This window comes from Epinephelus lanceolatus, chromosome 18, assembly GCF_041903045.1.
Source record: "Epinephelus lanceolatus isolate andai-2023 chromosome 18, ASM4190304v1, whole genome shotgun sequence".
NCBI lineage: Eukaryota > Metazoa > Chordata > Actinopteri > Perciformes > Serranidae > Epinephelus > Epinephelus lanceolatus.
The window spans coordinates 26,055,059-26,071,219 of record NC_135751.1 but is presented as its reverse complement, the minus strand read 5'-3'; the positions used below and the strand labels follow the sequence as shown (position 1 = coordinate 26,071,219).

General features: G+C 42.8%; 1 protein-coding gene across 4 annotated transcripts in view; it reads right to left on the bottom strand.

Moving 5' to 3' along the window:
* Positions 1–12,850, bottom strand: part of tex2 (testis expressed 2) — a 45,900-nt gene extending 33,050 nt beyond the window's left edge. For 2 of the 4 annotated variants that reach the window (XM_033644753.2, XM_033644758.2), the window contains exons 1-2: positions 12,171–12,315; positions 11,225–11,289 (exon numbers count right to left, since the gene is read on the bottom strand). The gene's annotated coding sequence lies outside the window, so the exon portion shown is untranslated. Of the gene's footprint in view, positions 1–11,224; positions 11,290–12,158; positions 12,346–12,779 lie in introns of those variants that run through there. The other 2 variants (XM_033644755.2, XM_033644754.2) reach the window with 2 other exon arrangements.
* Between the last annotated feature and the right edge of the window lie 3,311 nt (positions 12,851–16,161).

The following is a 16,161-nucleotide window of genomic DNA, read 5'->3' as shown; positions in this document are numbered from 1 at the left end:
AAAAGCCTCGGCGCGTTTCCACCGAAATTATCCAGGGAAAAAAACTTTCCCTCAACCCCAAACTTTCCCTAAAAAAAGTACCTAGTAGGGGGGAAGGACTTTTCAGATTACCCGGAATTCTTGAGGGACAGGGCTGTGTGCTGGAGAACACTGATTGGTGGAACACTGTCTTGCAGCGTTCCGCACTTCCTGGTACGGGCAGCCACTGCAAACTTAATTTCATTTCTACAAGCTTCACTTCGTTTGTGTTTTGATTAAGGATGGGTGCCGACACCCGGTACTTAATTAGCCCCGGAGCTAAATTATCAAAGACTGTACTGTAGTATTGATAAGCGCTAACGGTATCGGTTCTGTGAAGATACGTGACGGTAACTCGAAAATGACTCGAAAATTACAACTGACAGCAGCTACACTTGTTACTGTAAGTGAAATTAACCCTTAGCGAGTAAGAAGCCAATAATTCATCAATACATGAGGTCAGCAAGCATGAACATGTAAACATAGACAGCGGTATTCAATATGCTCCGCCCACAGTCTCTCATCCACTGACACTAGCGTTATGTCTTACACAAGGACAGCACACTAGTTCAGCTGATAGCTAATTGTTACTAATAAGCTGAAATGACAGCTGTCTGTATGTAGACTAGCTTAGTTTGACACTTATCTTAAAATACTTTAAAACTTAGCTGCTGGCTGAGACAAACAGCCACAACTCTCTACACCAGCATGTTAACAGCCAATACGCTGGCGGAGCCAAATACAGGGCACACACCAAATCATCTATGTCATCAGCCTGATTTGATCACATTTTCCAGAACTTTGAGGTGCGGTGGAAACGCAAACCACACAGATTACCAGGAATTCTTTTACCTAGGTAAATAAATTCCTGGTAATAAAAGTTCCTGGAAGTGTTGGTGGAAAAGGGGCTATTGTCCTCTTTTTTACAGCTAAACAGTGCACTAAAAATGTTTCTGAAGACATAGTCTGACTTTGAGAGAGACAAAGAGAGGTGGTTCTCTCTCTCAATCAGCTTCTGCACTGCTTCTGTCTGTGATGTATACACAAATGAGGAACTACAACCTGTGGTTTGAGCAACGGCCCTAGAGCTGGTGAAAATCCACCAGATGACAAGGTGCTGGTAAGATGGAGGGAAGTTTACCACAGTTCATTTACACAATCTGCCCACATCGTTATGATGCAAAGCTGGTTGAAATCAGCAAAGTATCACTCTTAGGCAACATCTCAATCTACGAGATCTCTCTCAGGAAGATCGAAAGACTGCTTTAGAAATAAACTATTTTTTGTAGCCTACAGTGTTGAGCTCTCCTTTGTGCTCCATAGTGACATATCAGTGAATTTTTTTGTCTCGCACCAGAGTATTTTGCCTGGATGTGCACACGCTTGGTCTCTCAACAAAGTCTTACCACGTTTTAAAAATGTAATATTAGGGCTGTAACTAGTGATTACTTTCACTATCAGTCTGTTTTTCCATCGATCAATTGATTGATTTTTGTATAAAATGCTAGGAAATGTTTTCAAATGTCTTGTTTTATGTCACCAAGTGTCCACAAACCCCGAAATATTCATTTTAATAACAGAAAACTAAGAACATCTTGCAATATTTACAGCAAATGATAGATTATTTGCTGTAAAAAAAAAAAGTCTAAAACATTTGATTAATTATCTAAAATGGTGCAGTTCAAATTTCTTTTGATTGAAATCGATTTTCTGTTTAATTTTTTTTAAATTTTAGTTTAGTTTATTCGCACAATATTTAAAACACAAAATACTTACAATAGGATAGACAGTAATTACAGTGCAGGAGAGGAAGCAAGGCTAAAAGGCTTATCCAGAGTCCACCCACTATTCTAACAAAACAAAAAACAAAAAATGAGCACAAGCACAAAAAAATATCTGTATAGACAAAACACAAGCAAGCATAAACAGTGGTAACGAGAAAAAAGGAAAAGCAAGACAACTGTTGCCCATTAATTTTCTGTTGACTGACATGACTAATTGTATCATCTGTATTTAAGTGCAATGTTTCCTTCAGTGTTTGTAAAAATTTCTGTGAAACAGCAAATTTTACCCAAAAAACACTGAGTCAGTGTTGTATTAATTGGATAGGAATCTCTATTATTGAAAACCATTGACTCCTGATGAAGAATGATTCATATATGATGCAATAAAACAGTCAAATCAAAAAATAATAAATGAAAGAGATTATGATTTCACAGCAGGCTCTACAGACTGTTCTGATGGAGCTACTCCAGTAGAGGACCTCCATCATATTGACAGTGAACAACAGTGACACTATTAGTGTTTGATGTGTCAATATGCCTGTTGGACCAATATATTTGCTCAACAGCAACACACACGCACACACACACACAAAAACACACCAACAGTGCACTGGAGTGCTGCTCCAGGGTCTGAGCACATCGACTGGCAGCACCATGAGCTCCAGCAGCATCAGAGGAAACGCTGAGCTTCCTCTCAATCTCTTAACGAAAGGAGGAGAGAGAATAAAGCGAAACAATAAAACAACAGTGAGGGAGATAAAGAGCACTCACACAGCTGAGCTGGATCAAACCGGTTCTCTTCACCTCTCCTTCTCTCCAGCCCAGAATCCACCGTCAACACGTCAAACATCAAACCTCGCCATGCAGATCATCTGCTGGTTGCCATGCCAACAGTGAAGCTTTCATCTTGTTCCGCACTTATCCCTGCATCCTTTTGTTTGGCAGGGCAGCTCCTCCTCACTGTATAACCCTGGTGTCCTCGGAGTGTGTGGAGTGTTTGTTAACATCTTCAGTGAAGGGTTCTCAGTGTGTGTGTGTGTGTGTATGTGTGTAGGATGCGTAGGCGCTAAACCAAAGCACCAAAAAAGGATGGAAAAAGCTTAGATGTACCTCTTAGAGATGGGTGAAAGACAGAGAGAACGAGTGTGTTTGTACATCATTTTGCTGAACACCTTCCCAAAGACAAAAGAGTGTCTGATCAATTAATGACAGCTAATTATGGCTGTCGACATCCATCCACTTTCTCCTGACAACTTTTGATTCCTATCCTCTCCGAGACATTAATGTGCTTGTTTTCATCATTAAAAGCTGATTTGCTCACGTAGTGGATTTAAAGCCTCGCTTCCAACAACAGATTTGCATGGAATATCGATGTCTGGCGCCACCTAACCCGATTTGACAGTTTAGAGATCAAAAGGTGGATCAGTCCTGACTGAACACACACAAACACACAGGCATCCAAATATATTAAGCAATTTATAATCTGCGTAAAAGCTGCTCGACAGCCCGCAAACAGCCGGAGGGCCTGGTATTAGTCATAATCCACCCAATTACGTGATGAATGGAGTGATGGAGGGAGGGGGGTGAGAGAGGCGGAGACAGAGAATGACAGAAAAACATCAACTGCCAGTGTGTTTACAGACAAAGATTAATATTAGAAAATATTAGAAATAAGTGGGCCATGTTACTTGTAGTGGTGGTGCTTTGCAGGATTGTGAGAGTGCAGTGAAAACAGTGTGTCTGATTAGTAATCGAAAGCTGTAAAAGGAAGGCGGACTGTGAAAATGAGGACGGAGAGATAATAGCCTGTGGCTAATAAGAGAAGAAAGTAGAAGTAAATGTAATATTTGAAATTAGTATTCATGCATCAGTGTGTAAAGTTGTTGCAAGCTCTCATGGAAACTCTTTATATTCATGTTTGTACACCGGATTTACCCCACGTACCTCCTGTTAGGCTTCAACAAGCAGCACTGCCATCCAGACTGACATCATAATAAGATTCTGAAAGCAGCTCAAAATATCTAATTCATTTATTTCTTCCAATTTTTGACATTGATGTACCACACAATAGAGGCATCGGCACAGACACTGAGCAGAATTAGCATATAAGTTACATGAAATAACAAAAGGATGGATCTCCAACTGTGGCTCCGCACGGGGGAAACCAGTAATCTTTGCTGCATCGAACGTTCTGTGTCACTGATACCACAAAGTCTGCGGTGCTGTCGGTAAATGAGAGCCGGTCGACACTTCTCTGAAGTGTCAGCAGTAGAGTTGCGCCTTTTCTCCATGTTAAGCACAACATGTATGAAACAGTTGACAGCTAGTAGCATGGGGATTTAAGATAAGGCTGCAGAAACCCACCTCTATAGGTGAAAGTCCAACATAAAACTGACACTAAATACACTTTAGCTGTCAATAACGGAATAACTAGGGGGTCAGTGACTCTTACATGACTCTATATATGTCCATAAGATAAGATAAATGCATAATCTCAAGGTGTACACATCATATCTGAGTCCTCTGTGGTATTAACAGACTGCTGCAGATTAGCAGACAGAGGGGTCTACAGTCTGTGTTTGAAGGATATATCCAGGATGTCAAACTGACTCAGCAGCAACAACAGGTTAAAAAGACAAAGATAGTTAGACGCTAAAGCCGAACTATAGGCTACAGATCACAGTGTAAAAGTGAACCACCACATCACTGCTGATCGCCACACAAGACAATGAATATAAAGGGAAACTTTGCTGATACTGAACCAGCTGTGTGGCATCTTCAACGCAAAGAGCACTGGGATCTGTACTGAGCAATGATGTAGCGAACTTGGATTGTCCTGGGTCTGACTAGGCTTCTGGTGTTTGGAGTTTCCGTGAACATACAAGTTGTAACACTGTGCGAGAGAGTTGTGAAGATGTCTAAACAAAGACTCACCTAAAAGATATTTAATTGGGACATTTCGCATGGTCATTACTGGGCTAATAAGTTAGATTAGGAGCAAAATGTTTCACATGGATGGAGAAAAATGGTCTGTTGGAATATGGTACATGCACATAAACATTTGCCATATGGGTTTACAAAGATTACAGTCACAGTGGTCAGTCCGAAATACATGTTATCCTCTTGCTCAATCTCCTCTGCCTGCCTGCATGTCTGCCACAATAAAAGGTTCCCTACTGAAACAAATTTTTCATGGTCATCCAACCAAAAGAAATCAACATAAATAGAAGTCACTTAAACACAAAGTACATCTGTTATGCCCTCCTAGATGTGCAAGTAAAACGCATTCTGAACTTCACTTACACAACAAACAAACTCACACAACAAATATGGCATTCACTGCAATAAAGGAACCTGTCGCCCCGTGCAACAGTGTGGCTCTCTAATGTGTTTTTAATTGTTTTTTGAACAACAATGGAGCTCTAAGGCACAGAGGAATGAGATCAGGCGTTGGCTGCACAGACCGACTTGTTCGTGGAACTAATTGTTGGTTTTGTTTAAGAGTGAAGTGCACCTCATATAACTGTTTAACTGGCTGGTATGCTGGGCACAGTGTGCACATATCAAGTGTGTATTTGGTGTGTACTAGGTCAAATCTGTGTGTGTGATCTAGTCAACAAAGACTTCCTCCTTTCTCTCTAACGTTAACTTCCTGTTTGGCGAGATAGCCGCAATAAGAGGAAAGCACCACCCACTGCTCTTTCTCTCTTCAGTGTAAGCACGAACAGATCTTCAGCAAAATGAGACAAGCCTGTCCTCTGTCAGTGAGCTTTTATCAAATAAATTCATATCCCGGTCAGTGAGGGCACACACACACACACACACACACACACACACACACACACACACACACAGCCATGGCAGCGCTAGACGCCATTAGCTGTGACACTTGCGGCTGCTCGTCACAGAGACAAGCGCTGATGGCTGCTCCGCCGGCTTTTTCATTTAAACAGCCAGTGTGTGTATACGGTGCATGTACAGTACACGTGTGAATGCATTTGTGCATGTGTGTGTGTGTGTGTCCTGTGACGCTGCGTGTCAGTTATCTTGTCAACCAATCTATAAGCAAAGTCACGCTTTCTGCATCTGTATCACATCCATCTTCTGTGTGGCTATTTTCAGATCACATTTTCTTCACCAGAAACTCTCACCACAGATACACAACATGGCCAAAAGTATGTGGACAACTCAAAGTGAATGATGTTGAGCAATATGGGCTGGGTGTAGGTCACTGAGCTCAGCCCATAGGGATGGTGTTGAGGTCAGGGTTCTGCGCAGTTCAGTCATTTTGTCCCACAATAAATCATTTTTACCAAATTTGGCGCTTTTATCGCAAAAATGAATCTTTTAGCTATGCCGCCCAATTTAAGAGATACACCTTTATTGATACCACAATTGAGAAATTCCAGTTATTAGTTTGTTAGCAGAATTATACAAAAACTGCCTGACCGATTTTCACAAAATTTGATGGAGGGATGTAACACATGCCAACTTAGAATACATTCAATTTTTCGGGGGGCGTGTCCAGGGACACACGTGGCCGCCCATTCACTTCCATTCATTTTTTGGATGAGGATTACGTGAAATCTGTCCAACTGATTTTCATAAAACTTGGTGGAGGCATGTAGCATGGTCCAACTTGGAAGCCATTACATTTTGGAGTGGATCCAATTAACGGGACAGGTCCATGGGCAGGTAGGATTCAATTGCCTGCTCTGGCCACCAGGGGGCGAGTTTCTGATGCTCCAATATCCAGATTTGTTCTAAATATATTTGTCAACACATCTTCCAGATTTGGTGCTTTTATCACAAAAATGAACGATCTTATAGCTATGCTGCCCCACTAATAGAGGAAGGTGATGTTTAGAGAGCAAGCCCAAATAAGCAACTCCACTTTAGAAACAAGCCCAAAGTCGCGGCTCATAAGCGGACCTGGCAACCCTGCGGCTTGTCCTCCTCACATTTCTTCTGTCCTCCTGCGTGCTGACGTGGGACGTATCCTGCCTCTCATTGGCTGATGCTCTTTGTCAGTCGTGTCAGACTTCTCCAGTTTACTAGCATGCCAGATATCCAGTCCCAGTCACAGACAAGGGGGCGACTTGCTCGTAGGCTTGTTCACACATGAGGACTCGTCGTGGCATCTGCCGACTCACCTCCAACCCAAGGTGGCTCTCAAGATCCTCTGCGACGTCAAAATCATGGTTAAAATCGTGTAATGTGAACTAGTGGATACATGCAGTAATAGTTTCTTTCAAGTTCGATTTCAATTGAATTATCTAGGTGGGTTAGTCGAGCTACGGATAGTCCAACTTCAGTCGGACTAAGCTGTTTACATGCAATAAAAAGCTGCTGAGTCATCTTGAAACAGCACAGGGCCATCCCAGAGCTGTTTCCATAAAGCTAAAAGCACAGTGTTGTTTAAAATATCACTATATGCTATGTTATGTAATTGGAACTGAGAAGATTCAAACCATGAAAAATAGGCCCAAACCAGTGACATATAAAAAGGTGTATCTACACACTTTTGGCCATAGCATATCTCCAGCCATGTCAGGGCAGTTAAAAAACAACAAGCCAATGCCTTTCGGGTGCTACTTTTGTTGACAACATTGTTAGGCAGGCGCTGCCCTTCGTCTTATCGTGTAAGGATCTGCTTCCATGCTTAGAACAAAAGAAAACACTAGATTCAACTGCACCTTTGAGAACAAACTCCTGAGCAATATGATAAAGTGAAAGTGAAAATGTTGTAAGGCAGACTGCAATAACAGTATTTACAGATACTTAGAAGAAGTTGAGATCTAACAAGAATTAGAAGAAGATCGTCTCTACTTCTCAAAACTCCTACATCCTACTCTCAGCACTGTCTTCTAGGAATTATGTTACATTACATTATGATACATAACTGAATGTATCAGCGAAATGTTCACTGACAACACATTTCATTTGGTTTCCATCAAATTTTTTTAACGAAGATTTAGATCCTTTCCTAACCTTTCCCAAAGTGCATTTGTCGCCTAAACTGAAGACAAAAGTCTGTCATGAACCCGAGGTTCTTGTGTCACAGTCCTGCACAACATTTCTCAAAGGCACATTGTCTCTAAACATAATCCAGACAGCGATTACGTTGTCGCCACAACATAATTATGAATGCAATTCAATAATACCCAACATATCTCTAGGAGACAGGGTTGCCTATTCTCCTGTCTATGTCATTGTCTATTCAATCCTCCAGGGTTCCTCTCATAAAGTTCACACATAAATAGTTTTATCTGGCTCTGGTTTGTGTTAGTTGACATCCTACCTGAGTAGGAGGAATACCCCTGGTGATTACTGTTATAGAAATCTAATATGTAGCGAGCAACAGGGGCTGCTTCCACCACCTGTCTCTTACTACTACAAACACTTTCCCTTTCCTCTGCTGATGGTGCCCTTTCTGTCACTTTGCTTGACTGCACTTATGTCCTTTTTTGCTGAAGAGCAAGTAAAGGGACTGTTCACCCTCAAAATTAAACACACACATTGTACTACTCTGTAGTGCTGTTTATCAGTATAGATTGTTTTGGTGTTAGCTGCCAAGTGTTGGAGATATCGGCCATAGAGATGTCTGCCTTCTCATGAATATAATGGAACTAGATGGAACTGCTTGTGGTGCTCATAGCGCCAAAAAACTATGCATGAAAAACTCAACAGCAATGTGTCTTTTCAGAAACCATAACCTGATGAGTCAAGATAATCCACAGACTTTGCTGTGAGCAGTTTCATGTAGGAACTATTTCTGTCTACTGAACTCCACCTGCCAACCGTATCACCACACATGCATCTACTGCTAGCATACCTAGCACCACTGAGCTAACTAATGTTGCAGCTCAGCCGAGGAGGACACCATTGATGTTTAAAGCTTGTGCTGTCATGAGCAACAGCCTTTTGTTCATGAGTAGATGCACACTTCCTTCTGTGCATGGTTATTGTTGGCAGGTGTAGTTCAGTAGACAGAAATAGTTCCTACATGAAACTGCTCACAACAAGGTCTGTGGATTATCTTAGGCCTGTTTCCACTGAAGAAGTTCCTGGTACGGGAGCGTATCTAAGTTTCCCAGGTTCTATGTTTCCCACTTAACCCTGCAAAAAAGGTTCTATGTTCCCCACTTACACAAAAAAGGTTCCATGTTTCCCGAGTTCTATGTTGCCCGCTCAACCAAGCGGGAAATATAGAACCCTTTTTGTGTAAGCGGGGAACATAGAAGATTTTTTGCAGGGTTAAGTGGGGAACATAGAACCTGGGAAACATAGAACCCTGGAAACATAGGGATGACCCCCCTGGTAGTATTTGGGGGGCAGGAACTTTACAGAACGTCCTCTCGTTCGGCCCTCTCAACCGCCATGTCTTCAGTGAGAGGGCGGAGTAGGAGGAAGGTTCCTGTAAAGTTACCGGGCTCTGGATGTGACGCAATCGTTGCGCGACCATTTTGACCGGGGCTAATGCCGGCTATTTTGTCGCTTTCTGTTGACATCACATCCCGCCTTGAGTATATGCAATCAGCACCAAGTAATCCCCAAGCCCCAGCCAGGAGTTTCTTGGGGCCGTTCTGAATACCTACCCCGAGGCAGGGACTTGTTTAGCCCCTGTAAAAGTTCCAGAACTCTGTCCTTCGTGGGTGGTTCCTGCAATGAAGACACACACCAACGGCCCTGGCCCGTAAAATTACCCCGAAGTTCCTGCAGTGGAAATGGGCCTAACCAGGTCATGATTTCTGGAAAGAGACATTGCTGTAGAGTTGACGCTTTGAACGCCACAGGCCAGGTGCCATCTTGTTCTATTATATTCCAGAGAAGGCAGACATCTTTACAGCTAATATCTCCAACCAATCTGGGTAAAAGGTCCACAGATTTTGCTGTGGAGTGAGTGCTCTTGACTTTCACACTACTGTTTGGTACAGACAGCGCTGGACATAATGCAGCGGCCCATGAGAGGAGAGACTCTGCACCGTTGGACTCAAGATAACATGGTTAAATCTTCATATTGAACAGCCAAATCTGATTCAGGTACAGCACTACTCACACTAAATCAATCTAAATTGATAAACAGCACTACAGATAAGAGGGAAACTATGTACTTTTGGGGTGAACTGTGCCTTTAACACGCAGAACTCTCAGACTAATTACAAATCCAGGTTCAAACTTTCTCATATCTCATATATACAGCATCATAGAGTCATCATTATGCAGTGCGATTATACACCTCTCAAAATTGTCTTTACCTAAAAGCTTTAAGACTAAAAGTGGTTCCCAGGATGAAATAAGTACAAGAACACACATACAAACATGTACACTGTCCCAAACTTGACCAGCATGATGTGGATCCATGTCAGAACATCCCAGCAACTGACTCAAACCACCAGGGGAGAACGTCAGGGTCGGCAGCTGACTCCAAGTCAGCTCGCGAAACGCCCTCAAGCTAAATTATTTTAACTTTGCACAAACTGTTGTTCCATTTGAAAGTACACAGCCTGCAGCACACACACAGTGATACAAGCTGTGTAAACACAGAAGCATCCAATCACATCCACCTTTTTTTTTAGCTTAACACTTACACACACATCCATGTTGTCTTGGTCCATATTGTATTGTTGGCTTTTCTGTGAGTCTCCAGTGTTTCAGAACGAAGGCCTTGTGACAGAGTGTGCCACCAAGCCCCCCTTTTATCGACACACAATAGCTTATTCAGATGGTTCAGCTGCCACTGTTTGCTTTTACCCTCACTGCAATTTGTCTAATTAAGCTTAAAAAGGCATACACCCATTAGACAAACCCCCTTCATATGCAAACACAGAGGTTGGTATGGAAACAAAAAAGGGTCATGAATGCAGCATGTGGAAATGTATAGCAACATAAGCTTTTGAATTCAGACACAGCCACATGCATGTGTAATAATGTTAAAGATGTGGACGAGAGTGTAGGTCTCGTTTCAATATTGTGGGGGACAAATAGGAAATGGTGTGTTTGGGGTCCTCGGACAGAAAATTTTGAGAGTTTCCTGCATTCTGTTGAATTTTTATAACTCAATCTGTGCCTTAATGTCAATGTAAAAGTCCTCTGCTACTTTCATGCGTGTTTTTATTGGGTGGAGGTGGCAAATGTACATATTACGTACACAATATTTAGGGGAACGTGTCCCCTGCGTCCCCCTTGAAATCTATTGGATGTGAATGACGTTGAGTAAGAGAAGTCAAGATGAAGGAGACATAATTAAGGAGAGGAAAGCGAGGCAGGGAGGAGCCGTTCAAGGCCATGGATCAATTCCAGCACTACCACCTCCCACACTCCCCCCAACGCGCGCGCACACACACACACACACACACACACACACACACACACACACAAACACACACACAAACAAGGTCAAAGCAGGAGAGAAGTCTTACCTTGAGATTTTAGAGACATTCAATCTCCTCTTGCAACACAACCTGCAGTCATGGTGCGAACATGCCTAGAAAAACAGACACAGAGATACATTCGTCAAATAACATAAAACTATATTCATCAACTTTCAGACCAGCCTCAGTGTTTTCACTGTAACTTAACTATTTGTTATATATGCCTCTGTGGTTAACTTGTGTCTTGCATTAAAAATGATGCCTTGAACAGCCACGACTTCAGATTTGAGCGGGACACAAGGGTGGGACAAGTGTAGGGTCTGCAGTGGTAAAAGGATACACACCTGTATTAGAAGCCACATTACAACTCCTTATAATAAACCAGTTCACATGAGGACACTGAGCAGAAACTCCCTCGAAATTATCTGATAAGCAATGTGACACAGGCCTATGGTGCTCTGTTCCTGGAATGAAGAGGGGATTTGGTGTAATTAGGTGACACAGAGATGAAAGTCTGTGTGATCGATCCCTTAGTGTGGCTCTGATGCTGTGGCCTGCTACAGGAAGAGGACAGGACTGTGTGGCTCATGCAGACCTGTGCAGTTCAAGGCAGGCTACACGGATGCCTACCTAGACAGTGCATCACCTATATGAGTCCACACAGCTGTGACAGACATGATCCAAACACTGTGAGGCTCACACAACAACAGCAGAGATGGTGCTTGAATAGGGAAGTACAGCACAATACACTGGGCCATACTGTAGCATCCTGACAGCTTCATTTCATGTGGCTGCGGCTAATAATAATAATACAAAAATATTTAAAGCTTCCTCAGCTCCATCCGCCCCTTTGTCCTCCTCCCATCCTGGCTGTAGCTCTGCGATGGTTCATGGCTGACTGTAATACACCCATGGACCAAACAGCTGATCCTGAAATCAAACCGACATTTAGAAAAAAGAGACGCGCAGGAAGCAAACGCACCTTTAATCTTACCGTAGTTATCGCATCTTCATGTGCAGGCCACTGGGTTCACTCTGCATCCAGGCTTTGAATCTGCGTAACGCGATGAGGATCCCTGCTTTTTATTCGCAGCCTGCGGAGGAGCGGAGCGCGGCGGGTTGCCGAGGGGGGCTGGCTGGCTGGCTGGCTGGCCTGCGCACCCAGCGAGCGTCCGGAGCGCACAGACAGTCTGATCAAACCCGATCCCTGGCGCGGCTTTTTACGCCACAAATGCACGAGCTCTGGGCGTGTATTGTTTTGGTGAATGGGTGATGGTCAGCGCCACACCCCCCCTCCCGCCTCCCCCCCTCTTCTCCTTTAGGATTCAAATGATATTTACACCCAAAGAAGCATCCCATCGTCTGCACTCTGGTGATTCATATTTTATTGTGTTGCAGCAGGAGAGTGTGAGTTGCGTCACGGCGTTGCAGCATGCCCATAAGACGCGGGTTCCCCTCCACACACAGCACTAACGAGCCTGTCTGCTTTTAATGAGCAGCTGGTGGAAACACACAGGCTTAAAAATAACATCTAGCTTTTTTAAGCTGACGCCAGGTTTTTGATAAAACCTATGAAGTGAAAGAAACTGGAGACTAAACTTACCCCTGGATCAGACCCACCAGGTGCACAGTATCACCGGTGGCCAGTGGATCCATCCGAATTCCGGCTCGTTTGGTTTAATCTGATTATATTTGCTTGAACAGGCTGCCACCTACCGGACTGACGTGTTGACTTCAGGGGGAAGCTGGCCACATGAGTAACTTGTATCCACATTCAAAGCCCAAAAGTGCTTCCCTGCTCACTCACTTTCACCTGACATCACCTGTAAAATATTAACATGGCATATCCAGATTGATCTACAAATGCTGATGAATGCATCTGAGATTATTTACAGCAGCAACATGAGAGCAGAGCCCTCCAGGAGGGGAAGGGATCCATCTAGTGGACACCGATGCTCCAGCCACAGTTTGGCCTACACTAAACCGAAGACACTAAATTTAGGGCCCATGATAGGGTGCTGGGTGGCCCTCTGAATACTTTCTAAATCACTATGAAAATAAATGGATTCAAAACTGATTTTGGTCCAGGAAATGCCCCTGCATACTGTGCCAGTGTTGTAAACTCTATGCATAAAGCAGTATGCCTGCATGTAAGTTTCATATGTGCACAGATGATGTTAAAACAGACCGTTTTTAGATACCAGGGTTGGTTGGCACACTTTTTACTTCTGCCGTGTTTCTCTGGCATCATTTACATTAGAATATTCTCGCCAGCAGCAAATGAAAGATTAAGACGTCTGTTGTATAGCTCAAAGTTGTTTCAGTGGTTGACTACACAAAAAATGGGGAGAAAAAGTTCTTTAACTTCTTGAATAACGAGGTCCGGGAAATGCCCTTGCATACACCTGACCTGTGTGGGGCTGCTGGGACTGCAAATGTTGAAAGGCTGAAAACAGGCAATTCATTTATCATGCATACTGATATATATTATAATGTTTGTTGATTAATTGGCCCCTGGTTTTCTGTTATTTTCCAGAACTGGCCCCCAGGCAAATTAATCTGAGTATCCCTGACCTGAGATATTCATATCTGCAGACCAGACTTAACCATTATAGTGCTGGCTTATGGTAACTGCTTCGAGCAGGGGTCAGCAACCTTTACTATCTAAAGAGGCCTTTTTGGCCAAAAACGCTCTCAAATAATCTGCCTGGAGCTGCAAAACATATTTGAGCCTTATAATAACAGTAACAGTGAGTCTAAATTTGTCCATAAACATCACTAATAGGTCTAAATGATCATTTATTAACATGTTTTACCAATATTTATGATTGCTGGGTACTTTAATTTTGCAGGGTTGGCGGTAAAAGCAAACGAGCATGTCCACCCATTGTTAAATTCTCTCCTCCAAGACTTCTGGCATCCATAGTTAGTTTAGTTAGGGAGATCCAAGATAAGCCATCGTTATTAAGGTCCAGCAAAATTTAAAGGAAAAGGCGATAGGCTGTACGCACATTTAGTTTTTTATTCTGTGTATAGGCTACACATTTTTACAGCTGAGAATGTAAGAATTGCTCAAGGCCTGCGACAATAAAAACTTTAAATTAAAATTCAAAAAATGAACATCATTAATTTCTATGTTATTTTTTGCCAAAGCCTCAGGGAGCCACTGGAGAGGGGCAAAAGATTGCCATGTGGCTCCGGAGCCACAGGTTGCCTATCCCTGGCTTACAATCTGCCAGTGGTGTAGTGAAGGGGATGCAGGTTTAAAGGGTATACCCACCTCTTTTTCTGGCCATTTACAATACACCCACTTTTCAGCCAAAAAGTTATTGTTATATATATCGGAGAATATGCTAACTTCCTCCTCAGTAACCTACCCATCTGCCTAGTAGTAAACCCACCTCATCAACTACCACTGCACCACTGGAGTCTGCTCAAGTTATGGTGTGCAGTTTGAACCAAAACCAAGAAGCAACATTTATCCTCATTCCTTTGGCAGATCAAGTGCTAAATGTGATTAACAAAGTAAGATATTTGGATCACATCATCAGGGGTGATGTAATGATGCTGATGTGCCACACCAGTGTTGTAAACTCTCTGCAGAGGCCAATATGCTGTGTACAGATGGTGTAAAAACAGACCTTGTAGGGGAGACCAAGGTTGGTTGGCACACTTTCTACTCTCTGCCATAATTCTTTGGCATCACTTGGGTTAGACTATTCTCACCAGCAGCAAATGACAGATTAAGGTCTCTGCTGTATGGCCCAAATTTGTTTCAGTAGTTCTTTAACTTTTTGAATCACGATGCAAATAAGAATGTAGTTTAACTTCCAGCAAGTTACTGCAAAATATAGTTAAAGTACCAGTTTAATTACATGTAGTTCACCACACCATAACAAAAAGTACATTTTTGATTCAATCGTTAGCTGTTTATTGTCTATGGAATGTGATAAACCTCTGAGAGTCCTTCATTTGAGCAGCATTACATCTGTTTAAAAAGAAAATACCTTACATGTCAATAATACAAGTCAGATATACACCTACGGGGCGTTGGTGGCTTAGTGGATAGAGCAGGTGCCCCATGTACAAGGCCGTTACCGCAGTGGCCCGGGTTTGACTCCAGCCTGTGGCCCTTAGCTGCATGTCACTCCCTCTCTCTCTCTCTCTCCCCCTTTCACGCTTGTCTGTCCTATTGATTAAAGGTAAAAAAAACCAAACATATGCACCTACACCTGAATCATGGGTTCTGTTAGACAGCCTGCTGTTGGTTTCCTCAAAACTATATTTTTTTTTTTAAAGATATTTTTTGTGGCTTTTTAGCTTTTAATGGATAGGACAGACAAGTGTGAAAAGGGGAGAGAGAGGGAGTGACACGCAGCAAAGGGCCACAGGCGTGACTCAAGCCCAGATCGCTGCGGCAGCAGCCTTGTACATGGGGCGCCTGCTCTACCACTAAGCCACCGGCACCCCTCCTCAAAACTATTTAACCCAATTTACAGCAGTTATCCAACTGCAAAACGTGCATGCAAACATCTAAATGCATATATTAACATGCAGTATGATGCGTTGCAGGACCCGGCTCACATTGTGGAGGATGTGGATAACTTGTACGTGGATTAGCAGCACCACCTTCGGGCTACAGTGAGCACATACTTAAACTAAACCAGCTGTTTTAGAGGTGATTTATAAACCATAGAGAGAGTGAATACCAAGGGGCTTTCTTTGAGGAACTCTTAAATCTCTGTTGAAAGGAAGTTTCCACAATTTGTTGTCTGTGTCTGAGCTGTGTGTCCATCATTCATTTGTGCTTTGGGATGTCAGCAGGATACTGTCTTGATTTCCAGCATCTGTTAACAAAGACGTCCTCTCCTCTCCTCACAGTGGACACTTGCTCCACCTTTTTTAAAAGGCCATGATCACATCAAAATTAAACTAGTCACAAAAATCCTCTCCATATATATATATATACACACTAATGACGCTAT